The following is a 19,416-nucleotide window of genomic DNA, read 5'->3' on the forward strand; positions in this document are numbered from 1 at the left end:
ATACCACTCTCCTCACCAAGAATACAGCTTTAGGCCCTGTTTCAATCTGGATTTTTTTCCTTTCAAAGTAGAGTCTTTTATAATAATAGCAACAGCAATGTTCACTTACTGAGCACTGTGTGCTAGGCCCTGTGTATAGTGCTTTGAGGAATTATTTCAGTTCTTGTTACAATCCTATGCCAAATGAACTATTTCCATTTTACAGCTTCAGAGAGCTTGAGGGACTTGGTTTAGGTTACACAGCTATTAAGAAACAGAGCCACGGGGCAGTGCATAAGGCTCAGTGGGTAGGGTGCCGGCCCCATATACCAAGTGTGGCGGGTTCGAACCCGACCCCGGCCAAACTGCAACAAAAAATAGCCGGGCGTTGTGGTGGGCACCTGTAGTCCCAACTACTCGGGAGGCTGAGGCAAGAGAATCGCTTAAGCCCAGGAGTTGGAGGTTGCTATGAGCTGTGATGCCATGGCACTCTACCAAGGGCAGTAAAGTGAGACTCTGTCTCTTAAAAAACAAAAACAAAAAAACAGAGCCATGATTTGAACCCAAATTATATTAGGGTTCTCTTGAGAAACAGAGCCAGTAGGATATACAAACATAGCTCATTTTATTGTGTATCACTTTATTGCGATTTGCAGATATTCCTTTCTTTTTCTTTTTCTTTTTTTTTTTTTTACAAATGAGCAAAATGATCGACACCACTTTTCCAACAGCGTGTGCTCACTTTATATCTCTGTATCAGCATGTTTTAGCAATAAAGTATTTTTAAATTAAGGTGGGTACATTGTTTTTTCGACATAATACTATTGTACACTTAATAGACTGGCATAGTATGAACATAATTTTTATATGCACTGGGAAACCAAAATATTTGTATGAATCACTATTGTGGTATCTACCTTATTGCGGTGGTCTGGAACATAATCCATGATATATTTGAGGTGTGCCTGTGTGTGTTTATATGTAGTATGTGTGATTATGACAAGGAATTGACTTATGCAGTTATGGAGGCCAGCAAGTACCCAGGACAGGGTCAGCAGGTAAGCTTGAGACCCATGAGAGCTGATGGTATACTTTAGTCTAAATTCAAAGGCAGGAAAAGCTAGTGTCTTGGTTTGAAAGTAGTCAGGTAGAAAGAATTCTTATTCTGGGGAGGTTCACCTTTTTGTTTCATTCAGGTCTTTGATTAGATAAAGTGTACCTACGTTATAGAGAGCACTCTGTTTTACTGAGGGCACTCAGTCTACTAATTTTAATGTTAATTCACATAAATGCCAGAACAGTGTTTGACCAAATATCTGGGCACTACATGGTCCAGTCAAGTTTGACACTCAGATTTATTAATGGCCACATAGTTCAATCTGGTTTTCAAAGCTCTCAGCCTTAAAATTATGCCGCAATGTCCCCCTCTTCTCCATTGAGGATTCACAAAGTAGTTTTAACCCTATATCTTTTATTTCCTCATCTGAAATATCAGTCAAAGCTCATCCCATTCATACCTGAAGTGCACAGTTAATTAGTGTAAGTGTTTAAATATCAGCAACTAATTCAGAATTCCTTTCCACAGTAGCACAGACAGCAGAGCCATTTCATTCCTGACAAAAACTTCCCAGATTTCTAATTACATTCCTAATTTTTTTATGTAGCCCTTTGAACAAAGTTCTGTCATACAAGCAAATACTACTCCTTGTTTCAGTCCTCTCCATTGACCTCTTTGAAGGGCACCAATCCCTGATGATAGAGTGCAGTAAGCCCATGAGATTCCCTTGTCTCAACTGATTCCTTAGGACCAAACTTTCTTTTCTTTTTTTTGCACTTTTTGGCTGGAGCTGGATTTGAACCCACTATCTCTGGCATATGGGGCCAGCGCCCCACTCCTTTGAGCCAGAGGTGCCACCAGGACCAGACTTTCTTTTTTTTTAATTTTTTTTTTGTAGAGACAGAGTCTCACTTTATGGCCCTCGGTAGAGTGCGTGGCATCACACAGCTCACAGCAACCTCCAACTCCTGGGCTTAAGCGATTCTCTTGCCTCGGCCTCCCGAGCAGCTGGGACTACAGGCGCCCGCCACAACGCCCGGCTATTTTTTGGTTGCAGTTTGGCCGGGGCAGGGTTTGAACCCACCACCCTCGGTATATGGGGCCGGCGCCTTACTGACTGAGCCACAGGCGCCGCCCAGGACCAGACTTTCTTAATGCTTACTCCTGACTTAACTCCTGCCATCATTTTTGCTGTCATTTTAAAATTTTAATTTCTCAACCCCCTACCCTCCAACAGAAGAAACTGCCACTGTAGAGACTTCACTTCGTTGAAATCAGACTTGTGAACTCAGATTCTAGAGGTTGCTTGTTTTAAAATACTCCCATGACCTATGTGTTTTTTTAATATTATTTATGAAGTACATTTACTTGATTGCAGTTTTGGAAAGAATAAAAATTATTAGACTAATTTTTTACCTAGTTGGCACTGTTCTGTACAGCATGTTATGTAGATGTCATGGTATCATAATACCACTCTCATCAGTATTTTCTCACAAAGTGCCTCAAAGCATTTGTTCTTAGCAGGAAATCAGTTCTTTAATGTCTAGAACAGAGTCAAGTCATTCCCAATGTAGTAATGCTTTGAATATTTTCCTTTCAGATTTTGAATGCTATTTTTCATTGTTGTAATATTAAAGGTAAAAACATCAGGGAGCATTTTAAAAACACATTGATGGACAAAATCAAGTTTTATTGATATTCAAAAGACTAGTTGAGGGTGGTGCCTGTGGCTCAACGGAGTAGGGCACTGGCCTCATATGCCAGAGGTGGCAGGTTCAAACCCAGCCCCAGCCAAAAACTGCAAAAAAAAAAAAAAGACTAGTTGAGCCCATCTAGCTTTTAATATTTTTGTTTGTTTGTTTTTAGAAGAGACGGGGGTCTCGCTCCTGCTCAGGCTGGTATTGAACTTGTGAACTCAAGCAATCCTCCGTCTTAGCCTCCCAGAATGCTAGGATTACAGGTATGAGCCACTGTGCCCAGTCCTGTCTAGCTTTTAAAAATGAAAATTTTAATATGGATTTTGGAAGATGGGCTTCAATGGGGGATGGCAATAGTTATAGTTGTCACATATTATCATTTAAGTCATTTTTCATTCTCCTAAAAGTTAATTTGCCAAGCCAAACGGTTGAAGGGTAAGCCACAAATAAAAATACTGAACTATTCTTTTACATTAGAAAAAAAAAAACAGGCTTTTTTTTTTTTTTTGATTGACAAATGACATCTGCCACAATTACATGGCTTTAATCAGGGAAGAGAGATCTCCTGTACTATACATTTTTTCTGGGGTTTCTAAGTCTTGGAATTATATTATCCCTTCTAATTTAAATTGGGTTGATTGGCTTTGGTATGGCTGGTAGACTAGAAACAGAGTAGTAAAGAATCATAAAAATCTATGTTGAGAAGATTCATGTATAATTCATTACCATATTTAGAAGCCAGGCAAGTGACTTTGGTCTCTAAAACAATTAGTAGGGTGAGTCCTTTGTAGTTTCTTGGATATATTTGTTCCTTAATAAAGAAGACAAATCATTTAATTGCCTCTTCCTGTGTTTTTAATAGTCTTTATATTTTTAATACAGTTTAGTTGAAAAAAGTAATTTTTTCTTTTGCCTTTTTTAGAAACTGAAGTGCAATTTGAGGTACAATTATATATATATATATATATATATATATATTTTTTTTTTTTTTTTTTTTGGCAGTTTTGGCAGTTTTGGCCAGGGCTGGGTTTGAACCCACCACCTCCAGTATATGGGGCCAGCGCCCTACTCCTTGAGCCACAGGTGCCACCCTACAATTATATTTTAGAAAGCAAGTGAATCTGTCAAGTAATGAAGTGAGCTAATAATTCTTTGTCCTTAACTTTTTTTGTGTGTGTGGTTTTGTTTTTTTTTTTTTGGCCAGGGTTGGGTTTGAACCCGCCACCTCCGGCATATGGGACCAGAGCCCCACCCCTTTGAGCCACAGGTGCCACCCTGTCCTTAACTCTTATATATAGAGTTTGGTTTGAGACAACTCTTATATATTGAAAGCAGCATTATGGTAATATTCTGGAAGTTTAAATCATTGTAATTATTAACAGCCTTAGGGTATTATTTTCTGTTTGAGATATTTTTAAATCTAGCATTGCCTTAGCAACATGTGGTTATAATATTTTGCAATCTAAAGCTTTTATAAAAAATACCTCATGGCCAGGCACAGTGGCTCACACCTATAATCCTAGTACTCTGGGAGGCTGAGGTGGGTGAATTGCTTGAGCTCACAAGTTTGAGACCAGCCTGAACTAAAATCGAGATCCCATCTCTACTAAAAATAGAAAAACTGAGGGAAGAGGATCGCTTGAGCCCAAGAGTTGGAGGTTGCTGTGAGCTGTGATGCCACAGCACTCTACTCAGGGGGACAACTTAAGACTCTGTCTCTAAATAAATAAATACCTCAAACTTTTTTTTATCCTATTTAAAAGTATTCATATTGTACTGGGTTACATAATATAAATTGGCTTATTAGCTTTATAAATAAATACAAACCATTACTAGACTTCTGTCATTCCTTAATTTGGTTTCCACCTAAATTACATTTTTAATTTTTAGTTGGGTAGCTAAGATTTCAGACTTTTTTTAAAAGTCAGGTTTAGTCAGGTATAATTTATATGCAGTAACATTTAACCTTTTAGTTGTAAAGTTCTGTGAATTCTGGCAAACAGAGCCATGTAATCATTATCACAATCAAGACAAAACATTTTCCTTGTGCTCCTTTGCAGTCAATCCCATTCCTGAAAATAAAATTTAAAATATAATTAATGAAATAAAACTTTGAAAAACACAACGTGGTACACTGGCTTTGGGCCATTGGTGTTTTAAGTTGAATTGGGACTTTAATTGGTGGGAAGAAAATATAATTTTGAATATATTACTCCAACGATTGGGTAATCATTATTTGTTACAAACAAAAAGCGTTGATTTCAATGTGTTTTATTCCATCTCCCTGCTGTAGGTTTACCTTTCTTTATCCCACATCCCATCTCCCCAACTCATGGTATCACTAAGTTCTTAAGGCATTTTCTCGGGCTAGCTTGCATTTTAGTTTTTCCATAAATTATGGGATATTGTTTCTGCCCTCCTGAAATAATATATTAAGGACAATAATATTATTTTCATCTCTTTATTACCATCTCTTCCATACAAAATAAGCCTAAATGTTTGTTAAAGGAGTGAAATTTTAAGATGGCTTTATGAGCAGAGAAGGATCTGAGAATATGTTGGATTTTCTCCTGTAAATATTGGTAGATTAAAACTTAAATAGGTTAAAAACCTAGGTTTTAGAGTTAGATCTAAACTTGAATACCATTTTTTGTCATTTAGTTGTGCAACTTCAGGAAATTTTCTCAGAGCATCAGTTTCTGTATCTATACAATGACAGTAAAAAATTGCATATCCATTAGAACTGCTGTGAAGAGGAATTTGAGATTAAAGTACTTGGCACAGGTCCTTGTTAATACCAAACAATAAATGGTAGTTTCTGGTGTTAAATTATAGTTAGAGTTTATAAAGCCTTTTACCTGTATTAAAAGAAAAAACTCTAGACATGTTTAGCAGAGTTTATTTGAACAAAGTGAGAATTGTGCAACCCTCAAAACCAGAATAGGTTCAAACTGTCATTCTACTTTAGCACAAAAACAACATTTTTTCCCCCTTAACAAAGACACATCTTGCATACTTCCTAAATTCAATTACAAAAAACATGTCTTATTTTCCTTCCAAATGGATGTTTCCCTCACTATTTCTAGTTTTAATTACCACATACCGATTAGAATTTTTAACTCTTAGTAACTCTAGTTTCACATGAAAACCTAGAAAGTTAAGCAATTTTAAACTGTCATATACCAACATTTTATGAATGTATATTTCATAATTTGTAGAAACATGCTTTCTCATTGAACAATTTTTCATGTTTACTGTAACCCCAAATATATTTAGCCTCTCTATGCCATATCAGTATATACTCTTTAAACTTAGCAATTAATGTTTCAGTATTTTAACTTAGAAATGACTCAGACATAAATATCTATTTAATGTGACTTTAAGATTTAAATTACTGAAAAAGATTTTTGAAACTGTGACAAGTTCATTTATAAACTTTTATGCCATTTACATTCATGTAATTTTCTTGTTCTTAACAATTATGCTTGAATTGCTCATTAAACAAAATTAGACATTGTAGGGACCAAGGGAACACTTTCTCTTCATCCTCTGAATGGTCATTGAAAATCAATTTGGAAAAGACACATTAATAGGACAAAAAGCATACAAATTTATTAGTGTACACAGGGAAAATTCAGATTATACCACTGCACAATGGGGTATAGATGGTTATATAGCCTTCTTCTTAGGGGAAAGTGGATTATTTTTGGAGGTAGTAAATGATTTTTAGGGGAATTGGGTCACAAAGTGGACAATGGTTTATGACCAAAGTCTCTCCAGGTGTGTGGACAGTTTTACATCTGTCTTCCTGTGGTATGAGTTGAGTTAATGAAAATACAGAAGGGACCAGCCATGATTGTTTTCTTCTTTTATAAGTTTGGACTTTAGGCATATAAGGTAACTTCAGAAAACTTCATCTTGTGCTCTGGGAGGGAGAGGATGGAGAGACTGGGGGTGTGGGTGGAGTGTCAGAGAGATCTGAGAGACAGCATGTCAGAAAACCAAATTTTGTGCTATCAGTTTCTGAACCCAAACGTCACTGAAGGAGTTCAGGAAAGCCCAAAATATGTATATAAGCAGCATATTTTTGATATATTGATTAAGCTAAAGACATTTGAAAAATAGCAAAATGGAGACGCTTTCTGAGTTTCCCTCCATCTGCCTAAAGATAGATCCTACAAAAGGAACCCAACTGTCAAGCCTCTGAAGATTAACTCTTAAGAGAGGAGGCCAGATCATCTATTTTTCTAAAAGCCCATTCATCTTTCCTCCAAAAACATTTACTCTAAGGATATTTCTTTTCTTTCCCTCCTGACCATTTTACCCATTACAGGCAGGGAGGTTGAATCAAGAGAACTTCACCCTTTTCTTGACTGACCTGCCTGATGATGATTTCTCTAAGCAACCATTAGCTAGGTTACTCTTTGTAATCTCTCTTTTTAAACTTTCTCCATACTGGGGTAAGTAGAGTGGACTGCTTTGTGGCTTCCTCCATAAGACCTTAGTTTAGCAGTGCTGTCTTCCTCTCCCTAAGACCACAGCTCTTAGTGAGCAGCCTACACACACAGCTCTAATTCTCTCTAGTTTCTGATAATAGATCTCTCCCCTGGCCTCTTCAGATTTGGGGGTTGTAAAGCCTTCTTGTTCTAACTACTTGCTGGTTGCTTCACCATCCCTAGTTGGCTTTCCTTAACCTGATCCTCACCTTTGTAAATAGTCATTTAATTGAGTCATTTAAATATACTTGAGGACCTGGCCATGTTAAGCAGGGCCTAAAGCACTCCTTTCCCATCCATGTCTGTTGTTCCACAGAAAAAGTTTAATTAGGGGCCAGGTAGCAATAAAAAGCCCTTTCATGTCTTGTTTGGTTTTGAAACTAATAAATGGCTAAATTCACTAGATTAGAAAACTAAATGTAAAGATTATAAAATGTAGCAAATGTGAAAATAGAGACTATTTCAAGTCCATATTGTGGCCATATAATTGGAGAGGGGAGAAAGAAGACAAAGCAAATAAGGAGAAGCAGAAAAGTGAGTTTACACAAAGGAAAAGAGAGGAAAAGGGAAAAGAACCACCACCCAAGACAAAGAGGCGCCCTACGGTTTGAAGTGTTAATTACTTTTACTGCAACCTTGCTCAGAGAGTGCAAAAGTTTACTTTCATATAGTGTTAACTGGGCATATAATACGGCTCAATAAACAGTTTTAAGTTATTTGCCTACTCTGATTTCCTAAAGTTGCTAAGTGATTTAACCAATACCATAATACTAGAGCAATTAAATTGTGAACATAATGAAATGAAAGCCATTTTTTCCTGCCCAATGAACATAGAAAAAAGAATTTTCTATGTATTTCCAGCCATACTATCAAGTATGAGGATAAAATAAGATAATTTCAAATAAGCAAGATGTCAAAAAAATAAAAATAAAAAACCTGTGGCCAGGCTTGGTGGCACATGCCTGTAATCCTAGCTCTCTGGGAGGCTGAGGCTGGTGGATTGCCTGAGCTCAGAGGTTCAAGACCAGCTTGAGCTGGAGTGAGCCAGAGTGAGACCCTGTCTCTACCAAAAAAGCTGGGCATTGTGGCAGGCACCTATAGTCCCAGCCACTTGGGAGACTGAGGGCAAGAGAATCACTAAAGGAAGAAAAGAAAAAAAAAAAAGAAATTAAAAAAAAAATGTAAAACTAAGATGAGTGAAAGCCAGTTGAAAGCAAAATTAAAAAAAAAAATCTGCTTCTTATTTGCCCTTTCTCAGGAAGCTTTTTTTTTTTTTTAGAGACAGAGTCTCATGTCGTCACCCTTGGTAGAGTGCTGTGGCGTCACAGCTCACAGCAGTTCCTGGGCTTAGGCGATTCTCTTGCCTCAGCCTCCCAAGTAGCTGGGACTACAGGCACCCACCACAATGCCCGGCTATTTTTTTGTTGCGGTTTGGCCGGGACCAGGTTTGAACCCGCCACCCTTGGTATATGGGGCTGGTGCTCTACTCACCGAGTCACAGAAGCCGCCCCTCAGGAAGCTTTTGAAAGAATAAACCAATACAGAGGAAGCTGTGGGATGCTGGAGCTGGGGCTTCAACTAGTGTTACAAAAGAATAGAGGTAACTCAAAAATACTCTTAATGTGGAATAGTGAAAGAGAAAGTTAGAGTAGGGTGAAAGAAAAAATTAAGTGCCGGGGGAGGCTTAGTTGGGAGGATTGCTTGAGACCAGGAGCTGGAGGCTGTAATGTCTTATGATTGTGCATATGAATAGCTGAACACTCTAACCAAGGCAGTATAGCAAGATCCAGTCTCCAATTTAAAAGAAAATAAACATTTAAAACAGTAGGTAAGAGAATGGGACCTAGAGGTAAAAAGAGAAATGCATCCTCTGAGCCTATACAAGTTTGAAGAATTGGGTGGTAAACTTGTCTCTGAAGTTTCCTGGCATCTAAAGCCAAGGGGAAAATATGCTCAGTTGCAAATTGCATAATATTCCTAAATAAAAACAAAGCTGTTGTTTCCTAAAAGATCTGTAGGTCTTATGAAAAGGATCCTTTGCTTTTAACTTTATTCCTATAATAAAATATTAGGAATAAAATGTTGTGTTTCATTTGACTGTTCTCACCTTGTAGTCGCGAAGCATTGTTAGGCAATTCTGTTAGTACTAAATGGTGATCTCAGAGGTGGACCAAGGGCGTGTGAATGCCTGGCCAGGCTATTTTTAATTGGCACCCCATAGACTTCATGGGAGGCTAGGCGGAGGATGCCTGGTGGCATGTTAGGCTTTCTATTATCCTAAACAATTTAGCTCTTGCCCCATCCTAGCTCCCTCTAAGCAAACAAGAGCTCGTGATTGTACTTGCCTTCTTAGGGGACACTTTAACAGCCATCTGGTTACTGGAGCTGCATGTTCATTTAGGATCTCATGTCACACCCCACCCCAGTGACTCACTGGAGTATACCTTCCTCCCTTAATTTCGGAAAGAAATTTTGGTAAATACGATTTAATAGATTTTATTTCCAATAATGTTTTAGTACTTTTAGACTGGATTTTTATGGACCTCTCATTATTCTAACTCTGAATACAATCTGGTTAAAACACTTTCTGAAGACCTTGTCCCTTCCACAGGTAACACTAAGCATATCATGTCCTCTAAACAATCTTCCATAGCAGTTACTTCCTATAACCAGGCTTATATTAGTAAGTAATATTGGATTTAGTTAAAAACTATAAAGTTTGGACAACTAACCAGAATTTTCAGTTACCTGTCACTAAAATTGTCACCCTAACCACTGATGAGAATACACTGTACAATTATGAAAAAGTCAACCCCTTATCCCTTCTTTTGCTATACTTTCCATTAATAATCCTTGGAAAATCAAGTATAATTTTTTGAACTTCGGTTTGACCTTTGTTTAAGGTATAGTTTACTAGTTATTGAGCAAACATTGGAAGGAAATACGTTTTTAAATAATCTTTGAACACACCTTTGGGAAGATAAAATTTTGTGCGATTACCATTTTTGTGCTTCGTAGGATATGTTCATTCACATATAGATAGCTAAGTCTCTGACATCCTAAAATTTAAAACCTTAAAAGGAGACTTCTATTTGTACAACATTAACTAGTTTTTGCCAGGAAGCTTATTAATCATTTTTCAAAGAAACAAACTGTTTGCCTGCTACTGATAGGTCACTTATATAAACTGTGCTAGAATTTCTGTTGTCTTTAAAAAATGCTTGATATCAAAGACTAGAAAATGCCATAGTAGGGTGGTGTCTGTGGCTCAAGGAGTAGGGCGCCGGTCCCATGTGCCGGAGGTGGCGGGTTCAAACCCAGCCCTGGCCAAAAACCACACACAAAAAAAGAAAATGCCATAGTAGTCCAATAGAGTTCATGATAACATTTTAATTCAGACCTGAAATAAATCACCATATATTAAATGAAGAATCATTGAAACAATATTTTTTCACAGCTAAATCTACATTTAGCATTAATGTAAAAATGTATCTAACCAGTTTTTTATTTTTCATAACTATTATTAATTTTTGGCTCTTCAAAACAGAAAAAAAGTCTCTCTCAAGCTTGATATGATTTATAAACAATGATCTCTGAAGTACTCACTGATGTCTTCCTGTAAATAGAACTGTTATAAATTTAGAAATAATTTTTGTAAGTGGGAATATATCACAGATGTTGAAGAGATTATTCTTTATAAATTTCCCCAAATTTAGCAACCTTTTGCTTTAGAAAAATATATACAATAAGAATATAATTTTCAGTTGTTCGAATCTTATATTTTCTGCATTCAGAAGTTCTGAACCTCTGTATTATAAAACTACTTAAAATAATATTCTTTTAGAGATGCTATAGTAAAAAAATAAACTTAAATAAATAGAGAAACTAGTTAAACTTGCATATAAGAGTAATCCTATAGCCATCGGGTTTTAAAATAAAAATTGTGACTCACTGGTTTCCATAATTCTATCATTAATCAAAAGCAAAATACTACACCAGGCACAGTGGCTTATGGTTAGAATCCCAACACTTTGAGAAAGAGTCTTTAGTTTAATTTCAGTGTTAGTATATGCTTCTTTTCTTTTTTAAATAAGATTTAGGGTCTTACTTTGTTACCTAGGCCAAGTGATCACTTGAACTCCTAGACTCAAGCAGTCCTGCCTTAAAGTCCTGCGCACAAAAAGCATTTTAAAAAGCACTAAGAACTTGACCAATTCGTCCATTTTCCAGTTTCCAGAATGTTCAAGAATGTCTTGTATTGACCACTATAGTTCTATACAGAATAATTTCACTGCACTAAAAGTCCCTGTGCTTAATCTGTACAATGCTCCCCAACACAACTCCTGGAAACCACTGATGTATTAGCCATCTTTAGTATGTGCCTTTTCTAGAATACCATGTACTTGGACTAATTATGTATGTGGCTTTTTCACCCTGGCCTTATTCACATAGCATTGTGCATTTAAGATTAATCAATGTCTTTTCTTAGCTTGATGGCTAATTTTTTATCAATGAATGATATTCACAGTTGGTTTATCTATTATCCATTGTCAAATCCATTGAAAGAAATCTTGGTCTTTAAGTTTTCAGCAATTGTGAATAAAGTTGCTATGAGCATTTAAAAAAACAAATAAGATAAAATGGTTAAGAACATTTTACTTCTTTTCCATCCACAAAATGAATTTAACACTGAAAAGCTTAAGTTGGTTGAACAAAAAATATTATTGGCTCCCCCTATAATTAAATGACACACCTTTATATACAAGAATCCAGGCCAATGACAGCAGTTCACTCCTTGTAATCCTAGCACTTTGGAAGGCTGAAGTGGAAAGATCACTTGAGGCCTGTGGAGACCAGCCTGGGAAAAATAATGAGACTCAGTCCCTATGAAAAAAAAAAAAATTGAAAATCATCTGCCCTCAGTGTCATGCACCTGTATCCTAGCTACTCAGGAGGATGAGTCAGGAGAATCACTTTAGCCCAGGAATTTGAGGCTACAAGGAGCTGTGATGATGCCACCACATTCTAACCCTGAAAACAGAGTTGAGACCCTGTCTCAAAAAAATACTTTTTTGGGGGCGGTGCCTGTGGCTTAAAGGAGTAGGACGCCGCCCCCATATACCGGAGGTGGTGGGTTCAAACATGGCTCTGGCCAAAAACTGCAAAAAAAGCCAAAAAAAAAAGCAAACATTTTTTTTTTGTTTTGTTTTCTAAAATGTAACTATCCAATTAACTATAATGTCAGCATGTGGCACCAAATCTGCTTATTGCCCCTACTTACTTATGTCTTCTCCTAGATTGTGAAATCCTCAGATGAGAAATTGTCTCTTTTCATATTTGAATCTTGGCACTTAGGAAACACAGAGAGTACACAGTAGCTTCTTGTTGAGTGAATATGAATGACTACCAAATAGATCCAAAAGGTGAATTATAATCACCAGTATTTTGAAATGAATGAAATTAGGCTCTGTACTCTTTTTTTTTGAGACAGAGTCTCACTTTGTCATCAAAGGTAGAATGCCAGGGTGTCATAGCTCACAGAAACCTCAAACTCTTGGGTACAAATGATCCTGTTGCCTCAGCCTCCCAAGTAGCTGGGACTCCAGGTACCTACCACAATGCCCGGCTATTTTTAAGAGATGGGGGTCTCTTTCTGGTTCATGCTGGTCTTAAACTTCTGAGCTCAAGCAGTCCACCAGCTGTGGCCTCCCAGAGTGCTGGGATTACAGGCTTAGCCACTGCATCTGGCTGAAGGCTCTCTACTCTTATCATCTATCCTACAATCTCTATTTCATACCCAATACACATGGTCTGTTTTGGCCTGATATTTGGAGGACAGAGGGGTTGATGTGAATGTTTCAATACTGCTTTTCCATACTCACCTTCTCTTCTACCTCTGTAGTCTTGAATCAGAAGGATTTGAGGGACAGTCATAGTTTTCCCACTCTTTTCATAAAGGAAGTGTCTTCAGATAATTTAGATGTCCATTAAACATTTTTTCCAGGTAAGGATACATTTCTTTGTACTGGATATACAATTTCATACAGTTATTAGAAGGGAAAAGATAAACATAAAGTCATTTTTAAAAAGAAGCATTGGCATGGAACAGGGTGAATGATGACTAGAAATAAATACTTAATGGAGGGAGGTGCAATGGTACAACCACCAAACTTGGCTTCTAGTCCTGGTGTTGCTCTGACTGTGAGACCTGGACTAGTCCCTCAGTTTCTTGCTTTCTCATCTGTAAAATGAAGAGGCTCGTTGACCTTTAAGATTCCTTCCAATTCTATGGTTCTATGTTTTGGATGACTTTTAAATAACAAAAACTGCCAAAATCGAGGCCTTATGCCTTTCCCCCCTCTCCTTTGCTCTATTGTGCTTTGACTAGATCACCATGATACATACACAAGTTTTTTAAAATTTCCATCTTTCAGATAGAAGTCTAAGCCTGGTGACTTTGAGTCATGTTAGGGATTGCCTAACCTCATCTTTAGCAGCTCCCTTGGATCATCACATGTTTAGAAAGGAAACAAGCTAGTCTCTTTAGGACAAAAGAGCTTATTCTACATCACTATGAAGTTGGCTCAATCTGTTATTCTCTAACTTTTTCAGTTTAAATTGAGCAATCTCATTTTTCACATTTTCCTCTGCCTCTTTATCTTATACACAAACAAACCCAATGTGGGGTTTTTTATTTTTAGAACAACTGGAATGTAAAAAATCACTGTTCATGCTGTATAGTATTCTAAGCTCCTGTTATAATTCCTTTTATTCACCACAAGGTGCCCCCAACAATTATTCCCTGTCCAGTATCAGAGCATTCTCCTGGGTTCTTGGTGTTTAACCACCTCTTCTGTATCCTGAACACTGGATCTCTACTCCTTCCATCAGCATTTTAAAGGCTTTGAGAGACAGACTCCTAGGTGAAGCACAAGGACACCAAACATGATACAACTGTTTATATATGTACATGTATAAAAATCCTGGTTTTTCAAATAGAAAAATGAATGTATGTATACATTTAGACAGTGCAAAAATAGGGTTTCTATCCATCCATACCCTGAGTCCCTCTCAGAAGTAATACTTTTGAGTTTCTTTTTTTTTTTCAGTTTTTGGCCAGGGCTGGGTTTGAACCCGCAACCTCCGGCATATGGGGACAGTGCCCTACTCCTTTGAGCCACAGGCACCGCCCCTACTTTTGAGTTTCTTGACATAACTTATATTTTAAAAATAAACTATATATTATCTTCAATTTGACTTTCTCTAAATGAAAACTAAAAGCTTGTCTTTTTTGAGGGTATATGTAACCTGATTTATTTCTGTCATTTAACACCATTATATGCTCTATCTTTTCTTTTTGGAGACAGAGTCTCACTATGTCACCCTCAATAGAGTTCCGTGGTGTCACAGCTCACAGCAACCTCAAACTCTTGGACTTAAGCTATTCTCTTGCTTCATCCTCCCAAGTAGCTGGGACTACAGGTGCCCGCCACAATGCCCAGCCCAGCTATTTTTTGGTTGTAGTTGTCTTTGTTGTTTAGCAGGCCTGGGCCAGGCTCAAACCTGCCAGCCTCAGAGTTATGTGGCCAGTGCCCTACTTACTGAGGTACAGGTGCCGTGCCTATATACTCTATCTTAATACAACTCAGAATTATATTAAAAACAAAAAAGGATTAAGATACTCTAAACTGAAAACAAAGAATTGGTTTTGACACAGGCTCTACCACTTGGATAAAGGAATCTGTAAGACCTTCCATTCAGAAACTCTATGCTCCTGTGACTTTCTATATCTGCATCTACATGTGATGATAAAATACCAGCATCATGGTATTAATCTATGTTACTCTTCAGTTAAAGGGAAGAGGAAAACTAACATTTTCTTGAGAGTCTAAATGTATCTCATATCTAGTGCTAATAATGATACAAAATTATCTCATTTCATTTTTTAAGAACATTAGAGGATAAGTCTGTTCTATGTGATGATATATAAGTATCTTCAAAATAAATTGTATAAAATAAGACACAGATGAGCAACTATGACATGATCCCATTAATGTAAAAATAAAAGTAGGTCCTTGTATATGCCTAGAAAAATTCTGGAAAGCTACACAAGAAAATATTAACTGTAGTTAATGCTAGCAAATATTATGAGGGTTAGGAATTATTTTTTAAGCATTTAAAATTTAATTTTCATTTTATATTCTTTTGCACTTAAGAAAATCCCCAAGGCAGGTACTAACCTCATTTTTACTTGCACTTTAGGAGAAAGGAGATAAGAACAGACATTGGAGATCTAAGAAAATCGGTATTTGTAGTGCAAATTATTTAACTATTTTCTTCACATGTGAAGAAAGTGATAAAAGTACGTGAAAAAACGTTTGTGTAAGTACAGATAAACTCATAAGATTTTCTGTAAGAAAGAAGAGGAGAGATCCAAAGTTGTCTTTGTTCTGTCTGGAATCTAAATGGCCAATGTTTTGGCAAAAGTAGCTCAGGATAAATGGAGGTGGGGCAAAACAAAGACTTGCTATGCAACATGAAGCAATTACAGTCCTAGGTTGCTTAATGACAGGGACATGTTCTGAGAAATGCGTCCTTAGGTGATTTTGTCGTTCTGTGAACATCGTAGAATGTACTTACACAGACCTAGATGGTATAGCTTACTGCACACGTAGGCTGTGTGCCTCCTGTCACTTCTAGGCTACAAACCTATAGAGCAGTGTTTTTCAACCTTTTGAATGGGACATCTTATTTGAGTTCTTTGAGGATGCTCCATACTTCCCATCAGCAGTGTAAAAGTGTTCCCTTCTCTCCACATCCACCTCAGCATCTGCAGCTTTGAGATTTTGTAATGTGGGTCATTCTCACCAGGGTTAGGTGATATCTCAGGGTGGTTTTGATTTGCATTTCTCTGATGATTAGGGACGATGATCATTTTTTTCATGTTTGTTAGCCATTTGTCTGCTTCATAGAAGGTTCTATTTATGTCTTTTGCCTAGTGATATATGAGATTGTTGGGTCTTTTTTTGTTGATTAATTTTATGCACAAATTTATTAAAGAGCACCTGGCACCTCTGCCCCAGGACCCGGTGCTCAGCACTGACAATGTAGCCATAAACATCTGCTCCAGTGACCAAAAAAGTTCAGGTCCTGGGGAAATGCTTCACCACATCTCTTGCTATGAAATTTTGTAAATTGCACTGCTACCAACATTACGGTCAGATATCATTTTGGGATAGTGAGAGGATTTGAGTGGTAAAAGTAAAGACACTTAACTTGTCAAATTCTTTTCAGATACCAGATGCAGTAGATTCTTGCATAAAGAGATACCCTTTCCCAGGAATGCTAGGAATGAATTTTCTCGCTACTCTTTGTGTTCCAATGCATACTTCCAGAGATACCTATGTATTAGCAAGGCATTCTTAACAGTTATGTATTATACGTAAGGAATGTATTACAGTATTAAATAATTCACATTACTTTTTTTTTTTTCTTTTGAGACAGTGTCTTACTCTGGTGCCTTGAGTTGAGTGCTATGGTATCACAGCTCACAGCGACCTCAAGCTCTTGGGCTCAAGTGATCCTCTAGCCTCAGTTTTTCTATTTTCGGTAGAGACGAGGTCTCACTGTTGCTCAGGCTGGTCTCAAATTCTTGAGTTCAAGCAGTCCACCTGCCTGGGCCTACCTGAGTGCTAGGATTACTGGTGCGAGCTACCTCACCCAGCCTCTTACTACTTTTTAATTTGTATATAGAGGAAGACATAACATGCCAGGAATGATCCTGAGTCTTTACATTAACAATGAAATGGCATGCTAGAGTTATGAATAATGCTGTTTTTATTAAAATTTAGTTATTTAATTTAAACAAAACCTTGACTTTATTAAATAATTTTATTTAAAAATATATATCGATTTACATGTTATTTTTCTATTTAATAAATGATTTGAAATATTTTAGGAGAAAATAACTTTTTTTTTTCTGAGACAGAGTCTCAAGCTGTCACTCTGGGCAGAGTGCTGTGGCGTCACAGCTCACAGCAACCACAAACTCATGGGCTTAAGCAATTCTCTTGCCTCAGCCTCCCAAGTAACTAGGGCCACAGGCCCCCACACAACACCTGGCTTTTTTTTTGCTGTTGTTGTTGTAGTTGTCATTGTTGCTTTAGCTGGCCTGGACCAGTTCAAACCTGCCAGCCTCGGTATATGTGGCCGGTGTCCTACCCACTGAGCTACGGGCACCGCTGAGAAAATAACTTTTTGTTGAAAATATACCCTCATTTATTACATTCCATTTTTAATCTTTAATATCATTATTACTAATAGAACATAAATTATGTGAAAATCTTGATGTTAACAACATAGCTGGTGATTTTGAGATATAGAACTAACAGGCCTTACCCAATAAGAAGTCATAAGACCCGGACCAAAGTCTCTGATAAAGCAGGAGGCAGAGGAGAAGCCAGCCAAACACAACTAGAACCAAGATGGTGATGAAAAATGATCACAGGTTTCCCTCACCGTTCACTGTACCCTGCTTATAATAGATTAGCATCCTAAAAGAAACTCCCATTGCACCATGACAGTTTGCAAATCCCATGATTCTTGGTTCTGGAAACTCTGCACCCCTTTCCCAGAAATCTTATGAATAATCTTCCCTCCATTTAATATAAAATTAAATAAAAAGTATAAAACAAGGCCCCTAAAACTCACAAGGTGACACCTACTCTGTTGCTCTGAGAGACAGACGCTGCTCTGCTTATGGAGCAAGCCTTCCTTCTGTTTCCTTGTTACTTCAGTAAGTTTACTTTTGCTTTACTCTGTTGCTCCCTCTTGAATTCTTTCCTGTGCAAAGTCAAGAACTCACTTGGCCTTCAGGCCAGACACCAATTTGGGGTATCAACTTTACTGTATCAGTTTCCCAAAATAAAGTCAGTTATATAGTATTTATATCTTTATTACTCATACAACATTGTCAATTCATCAACAGAATATACCCAGACATATTCAATAATAAGGAAATTCTGTGGTGTTTCATATTTTGCTCAAATAAAAAACACAGCTTTCACCTATTTTTCAACTTGGCTGTTATTAAGGTGTATTTGTCAAAGTAGAAATAGTGAACATATTTTATTTAACAGCTTGTTTCATAACTTTTACAAATTTAGACATGTGAAATGTAGTCCTACATTTGTATTCTTGTCCTGGACCTCACAAATGTAAAGGGCAGGCTTGCAACAAATGTTAAATATATGCTGCAATTTGAGCTAAGAGTGGCTTCTATCAAACCTAACTCTAGTGGTATGTACAGAAGAATTTGCCAATGAATAAAGCTGTCTTTCAATGGAATGATTTATCTTAGCAGGTAGTGAGTGCCCTGTCACATAACATGTTAAGGCAGAGTCCTCTGCTTTAAATGGCGACAATATTAGGGAGGTTAAACTAGATGGCCATCACGACTCCTCAAACTTTAAAATCTTGTGAAGATTCTGTTACCTAGAAATATGAGTTATCAGTTCTTGGTTCTTAGTTATATCTTTTAGAAAATGGTACTATATTTCTTGATGCTGGAGTAAGAAAATCTCTCCTAGGGTACCCTGTTTCTTCTATCATTTTATTTAACATCTACATGATCTTTTCAAGCACAGAAGCTCATTTTTGGAGTTGTATGTGCTTTTAAAGAGCTGGGTGGCACCTGTGGCTCAAAGGAGTAGGGTGGCAGCCCCATATGCTGGAGGTGGAGGGTTCAAACCCAGCCCTGGCCAAAAACTAAAAAAAAAAAAAAAGAGAGAGAGAAGCAGACTCTGGGTATCTAATATTTCAGGTTAAGCAATAAAAAAACTCAAAATGCATTCCTTTCTGTAAATGGATTTTAGATAATCTCTAGAAGTATTTGATTCAGATACATAGTATAATCACAATTATTAGGGAACATTACAACAGAATTTTCCCATTTTCTAGAAAATAGCTGATATGCACATGTGTGGGGAACTTAGAAGAGTTAGTTACCAAGCTCTAACTAGATCTAACTAATGGGCTCCCTCACCCCAGAGAGCTTTCTTTTCAGTAATGAGAATTTTCCAAGTTTTTCCAAGGGGAAAAACATGTAATGAGAACTATACGGCGTGAAATGTTGGTAATGAGGTTTCAATTCATTGTACTCAGTAAGGAAACAGAGAAGATGGATAGC

The sequence above is a fragment of the Nycticebus coucang genome, chromosome 10, assembly GCF_027406575.1.
Source record: "Nycticebus coucang isolate mNycCou1 chromosome 10, mNycCou1.pri, whole genome shotgun sequence".
NCBI lineage: Eukaryota > Metazoa > Chordata > Mammalia > Primates > Lorisidae > Nycticebus > Nycticebus coucang.